Genomic DNA, 7,200 nt, shown 5'->3' with positions numbered 1-7,200 from the left:
ATTAGGAATCTCCTGATTTCCATGAAACCATTGTCAATGGTAAAAAAAATCCTGCCAACCTGACAGCAGCCCAGCCAGCTACTCACTGTACTAACCACTGCAAAGTCTCAACACAGGAATGAAACTGGATGGACCATGTGGCATCTAACAAGGCACCAGAAATTACAACCACAGAATCAGCCCTCTCGATGGTGCAACGTCCTCCTCACTAACATCTAATTTTTGATGCCAAAATGTGGAGAGCTGTACCTCAGACTAGTCAAGAAACAGCCTGACATAGTCATATTCACGGAATCATCCCTTACAGACAATGACCAGACACCACTTTCACCATCCTAGATATCGAGAGTGTGGTGCTGGAAAAGCACAACAGTCAGGCAGCATCAGAGGAGCAGGAGAATCGATGTTTTGAGCCTCAGCCCTTCATCAGTCTGATCTGGTGTGCTTTTCCAGCACCACACTCTCGACTCTGACCTCCAGCATCTGCAGTCTTCAATTTCTCCTAAAATCTCTGGATATGTCCTGTCCCACCAGACCAGACAGAGGTGGTGGCACAGTGGTGTACAGACAGGGAGGATTTGCCCTGGGAGTCTCATGGCTCCTGCTGATTACCACGTCCCGTCCTCCCTTGGCTGATTAATCACTTCTCCTTCATGTTGAACAACATTTGGAGGAAGCACTGAGGCAACAAAATGGTGTCAAACGTACTCTGGGTACAGGATTTCAATGTCCACAATCGAGACTAGCTCTGCAACAGAATTACTGACTGAGCTGGCCAGGTCCTCAAGGACATAGCTGCTCAACTGAGTCTGCAGCGGGTGGTGAGGGAACCAACAAGAGGGAAAAAAAACATACTTGATCTCATTGTTATGAATTGACCAGCTGCAGATACGTCTGGCCATGACAGTATCGGTAAGAACGACCATCACATGTTCCTTTTGGAGACAATGCCTTGCCTTAAAGTTGAGAAAACCTCCACTGTGTTGAGTGGCACTATCACCGTTCTAAATGGGACAGACTTCAAAGAGATGTAGGATCTCAAACAGGGTATCTATGGAGGTACTGTGGGACATCAACAGCAGCAGAACTGTACTCCAGCACAATCTGTAATCTCATGGGTTTGTACATCCTGCACTCACCCATCACAATGGACAGTAAAGGAGGGCATGCCATGAGCAGCACCAGGCAGTCCTAAAAATGAAGTGCTAATCTGGTGAAGCTATCAAACAGAATTACCTGCATATCAAACAGCATCAGCAGCAAGCAACAGAGCTAAGTGATCCAACATCCAATGGAACAGATCGGAGCTCTGCAGTTCTCCCACACCCAGTTGTGAACGGTGATGGACAATTAAACAACTCACTGGGGAAAGCATCACAGATATCCCCACCCTTACTGATGGAGGGGCCTCACACATCCATGCACCAGATAAGATGACAGCATTTGCAGCAATCTTCAGCCAGAAGTGCAAAGTGGGATGATCCATCTCAGCCTTCTCCAGTGGTTTCTAACATCACAGATGTGAGTTTTAAGCCAGTTCGATTCAGTTTGAATAACATCAAGAAATGGTTAAGTAGTGCAAAGGCTACGGGCCCTGCCAATATTCTGGCAATAATACTGATGGCTTGTGCTCCAGAACTTGCCACCCACCAAGCCACGTACCGCTCCAGCACCGGCATCTACCGACAATGTGGAACATGGCCCAGGGATGTTCAACACAAAAACACAGGGCAATCCAACCCAGGCAATTTCCATCTATCAGCTGTAAAGTGATGGAAGATGCCATCACCAGGGCTACCAAGCAGCAGCTGCTCTGCAACAGCCAGCTGAGCGACACTTGCTTTAGGTTCCACCAGGGCCACTCAGCTCCCGATTGTGTTACCGCCCTGATTCACAACCTGACAACCAGCTGAATCCCAGAGGTGAGGTGAGGGTGATAGCTCAGTCCCACTCCAAGATCACTATTTCTAGCTGATTTCACCCTTGTCTCAGCTCATATACTTTCATCCACATTGTGTTATCTCTAGACTTCATTATCCAAATTCACTCCCTGGCCAGCTTCCCACATTCAACCTCCCTGTAATCTCAAGAACATCTAAATATCTGCTTGTTGATTCATCAAAAGTCTCCTATTCATAAGCAACAACACAGAGTCATAGAGATGTACAGCATGGAAACAGACCCTTCGGTCCAATCCGTCCATGCCAACCAGATATCCCAACCCAATCTAGTCTCACCTGCCAGCATGTGGCCAATATCCCTCAATTTAAATTTCTCACACTTGATTTAATTCCTGGCTGTGATAATCCCTAGCTCCCTGCACCACACACACTTTGAGACCTCGACAACCCATTTTCTTTGAGACTCCCAACCATTTGTTAATTCATTACTTCATCTGTGTGGCTGTTTCTACAGTTGCTGAAGCAGCATTGTCTGAAATTCGCAACCAAAATCTCACAGGTCTGCTTTCCACCTTTAAGACATCCCTCAAAACCTGCTTTTGGTCACCTGACCTAATATCTCCATCTCTGGCCTTATGTCTAAAGTTCTCAATAGTATTTTTGTGAAATTATAAGCATGATAATAAAAATACAAACTGTTGTTGATTTGACATTATTTTCAAATCATCACTGTTGCTGTAATGAATACTCTGTAATGTCTCTTACCCAACCACATTGTGAGAGTGTCTTCACCACACAAACTGCAGCTGTACAAGAAAGTCAAACATCACCCTCTCCACAAGCAACAGAGCTTTGGCATTAATCACTGGTATCTGTGGAAGGAGAAACACAGTTGATGTTTCAGGGACTACAAAATGGATTACAGGGAATGAAAATCGTGCAGAATTTGATAGTCAGAAATGGAAGGAAAATACACTTGCTTGTTGGAAAAAAGAATTCTTGACTGTCAAAAATATTCAAGAAAAAATTAATCTGATAATCGAGCAGCACATGGTCAGGGGCTGGGCCGCAATGAAAAACTCATTTGCAAAGGGTCAATAAAAGTAATAATACAGTAGTAAACAGACCAAAAATACACCCATGGTCCGAGACTGAGGAAGCTAGATATTGACAAAGTGGTGATGAGGGAGCCCAGAGGTGAATCAGAGCTGTATTGGCTGCTATGATCACAATGACTCTCTACCAGAGAAAGGCTGCACATGCGCCCGGCCGGACCTTGCCCCCTACAAAGATGGCGGCGGTGCACGTGCCCAGTGAATCGTTGTCCCGAATAAAGATGGCGGCGCTCACTCAGGCCTGCAGCCGCGCTGAGGCCATTCCTCATTTACTGCAAACACAGGACTGGGACGTTCAAATTTGTGTTTTCCGACGTGCACAATTTGTTTGTAAAACCTCTCCGCTCATAGCAACACATTTTTTCTCCCGTTTCCCTGTTTATTTCTTTCCTTACCGTATCCTTTCTCTCCATAACTTCCCGAACATTCATTACGGCGACTCTGCGCCGCGATCGAGGGTGATCACATGGTTTAGTTTAGCTCCGCCCACCGTCCTTTCATTGGCCCGGTGCTGACATCAATCACCCGGAGTCCCTTAGTTGGCTACAGCATACGCAGTGTGTCCTGCTTTTGCTGATATGTTGGGTAATGTGATGGGAGAGTTTGCTGAGGGTAAGAATTCCCTTTGTGTGAGCTCTGTAGTAGATTTCCTTTATTCATGGAGGGAATTGCCTTCCTACTCATGACTGAATAGCTGTGATTGATGAATCAATGCCATCTGAATCAGTACATAAACACCACTTTTTCACAACATCTGAGATCTTTAGCACATTGTATCACGGTCTTCTTTGGAATAAAAAAACATGAAACGGAGCCTCAAGGAATCGGAGCAGGAGTAATGCATTCATCGCCTTCAGCTTGTTCCCTCATTCTATCAGATCATGGCTTGGCCAACCGAGACCTCAACACCTCTTTTATGCTTGATCCACATAGCCTTCAACTGCTCAATATTTCAAAAATCTATCTGCCCTCTTTTAAAATAATTTGTGATAGAATCATAGATTCCATAATGTGTGGAAACAGTCCCTTCAGCCCAACAAGCCAGAACAACCCTCTGAAGAGTAACCCAACCATTCCCCTCCCACACTTAACTTTCACAATTGTTTGGGTGAGAAAATTCTAGCCATTCACCGAGAGAAAAAAATCTTTACTTTTTCTAAAATGAATGTTCCCTTATGTAATGTCCCCTGGTTTGAGACTTCCCTTGTGCTAGATCTCGTCAACATCTACCCTTTCAACCTCCTCAGAATCCTGTTTCCTTAAGATCACCCCTGCTTATCTATTCTTGATAGGTCAACCCTTTCGTCCTCGAAGCAGCTAAGTGAAACTTTTTTGAATGGTCTCCGATGTGGTTTATCCTTTATTGAATATGGGAGCTATCATTGTATACAGCACTGCAAGTGAGGACTCAGCAACAGCCAGTGTGCTTAACCAATCCCCAATCCATGCTAATACATTATGCCAATACCATGAGCTCCTAAATTGTGCAATTAACTTTTATGTAGCACCTTATCATTTGCATTTTTAAAATCCAAACACAGAACATCATTGGATTACTCTTTATCAGCCCTGCCTGTTATCTCCTCAATGAACTGTCGCAAATTTGTCAAATATAGTTTCTTTTTCACAAACCCCAGTCTACTATGTTTAATGATAAACTTTTCTAAATGTCCTGCAATTTCTTACTTTAATATTCGACTCTGTAGGTTCTTTCAGTAGATTTGCTAAGTATGATTCCCCTCTCTTAAATCCATGCGGACTCTGTCCAATCCTGTCACTGTTCAATAAGAAACTTGATTGTATTCCAATATAGTTAGTAAATGTATCTGTATTTATTTTTAAAAATAGATTACTTATAAATGCTGGACCCATGCAATAATCAATGAATTTGTGACTCTGAATTTGGGTTATAATGTTTTTTTCTGTTAATTCCTTTTCATACTGTGTTATGCAGACAGCACCGAATGATCACTCTTAATTGTGAGTAACTTTGAAAATAATATATTTTAAAAATGACATCCCAAAATGCTGCCTCATTATTGTGCAAGGAGGATTTTGCATTCAATAATTTGCAGATAAAATTGAACAGCTTTTTGCTGCAATTTGGCCAGACTGAAGATTACACCAAAGTGGCAACTCTGCTCTCAACTTCTTACTTGACACTGCCCAAGGCGATACTAATGGGACTTTACTTTGCCATTCTTGTTCACCAGCTTTATTTCCAGGTTTAATCCTATAATCATTCTAGAGCTTGTAATTTTCGACAACTTCTCTTTTAGGTACATATATAAATATCAAACTGAAATGTTGCACTGAATGGTACCAAATCTGAAATTAGTCTCTAATCTGATAGTAACATGTTCTGACCCTTCTACGTATGTATTGGCATAAGTCTATGCCAGTTATTTTTCTGAAGCCTGTGTTTCCTGATGAAAGGGTTATGCCCGAAACATTAACTCTCCTGCTTCTATGATGTTGTCTGACTTGCTGTGCTTTTCCAGCATGACACTTTTCGATTCTGATGTCCAGCTTCTTTGGTTGTCACTTTCTTCTTTGAGTAGATTAAACCAAGAATATTTTTTGTTGATCAAAGTGCAATAGGAATCAATTCATGAAATTCAGATATCTCACATTTACCTTAACTATGTGAAGGCTAAGACATTACTAAATTATTGTCAGTAATTGAAACCGTGCTGACAAGGTTGTGCAGTATGCGTGCCTCACCTTTAGCGTGTTCCCAGATATCACGCAGCTGCAGTATTTTGTTTTGCACTCAGCTATATGTTGTTCTCACTTGTTTCTTTGTGAAAGATTACAAAACTAACTTGAATGAATGATTTCTTTAACCAATGTTGGGAGAAAAAAATGTCAGTATTTCAAGTGCTGATAAAGAAAAATAAACTGATAATCAGTAGAAAGGGTTTAAGATGGATATGGAACAAATGCTGGCAAATAGGACTAGATTAATTTTGGATATCTGATCAGCATGGGCAAGTTGGACTGAAGGGTCTGATTGTCTGATTGTGTGTTGTACAACTGTGACTTCATTCTCTCAATTATTCAAGACGTTAAATACTTCAAGGAGAAAAGGAGAATTTATGCAGAGAATGCACTTGAAATGATGATTGAGGTATATCAAACTCACATTGTTTCATGACCTTTTCCTCTGGGTTCTTCAATGAACAAACTTGTTTTGTTATCTGAATAACTATGTATCATGTGATTTGTTTTGCACAAAATATTTCGTTATGATCTAGTGAACTATTAAGAAGTGTTCATTTTTACAATTTAGGCAGCTTGATTATTAAGCAAGAAAGGGTTAGCGTTTTACTTCCATTGAATCATTGCTCTATAAAAAGTAACAAGCTTTTTATCTTTTCTGGACACTGAATACATGGAAGTCAATGCTGAAGGAAAACATCCTCGTCAGTAATGTTCCCACATATGTGGAGTAATTGCTTCTGATCACTCTTCAGGTTATAGAGCCTCAGAAAGAAATGAGTTGGACAAAGTTAGCAACATCGTTTGGATGGACTATGCTCATTGGGGAAACTTGCAGGATCTGTAGAAGGAACATGTGTTTCAGAGTGTATGCAATAAACCTGAACATGTGTGAATGTTTCTATAGATTCCAAGGCAACACGGTCTGGAATTCCCACCCTCTAAGATCTGCTTTCTTCCTTTAAGGCATTCCTGAAAAATTGCTGATTTGGCAATGGTTTTGGTCACTGGACACAATATTCTCCAGCTGTGGCCTTATGTCAAAAGTTCTCAATGTTTTTGTGAAATTGAAAACATGTTGATTTGTACAGATATTTTCTACTTTTCACTATCGCTGAGTGAATAATCTGTAATGTCTCTTACCCAACCACGTTGTGGGAGCGCCTTCACTATTCAAACTGCAGCTGTACAAGGAAGTCAAACATCACCCTCTCCACAAGCAACACGACTTTGGCAATGATCACTGGTATCTGTGGAAGGAGAAATACACATCATGTTTCTGGGAGTGCAATATGAATTATAGGGAATGAAAACAGTGCAGAATTTGACTCTCAGAAATGGAAGAAAAATCCACTCACTATTGGCAAAAATTCTTGACAGTCAAAGATATTGTGGAAAAAATAACCTGATAATGGAGCAGCATACGGTCAGGAGTTGGGCAGCAGTGGACAATCCATTTACAA

The sequence above is a fragment of the Chiloscyllium plagiosum genome, unplaced genomic scaffold (assembly GCF_037043375.1).
Source record: "Chiloscyllium plagiosum isolate Xiang-an unplaced genomic scaffold, Cpla_swu_hap1 HiC_scaffold_51, whole genome shotgun sequence".
NCBI lineage: Eukaryota > Metazoa > Chordata > Chondrichthyes > Orectolobiformes > Hemiscylliidae > Chiloscyllium > Chiloscyllium plagiosum.
Note: the sequence above shows the minus strand (reverse complement) of the source record.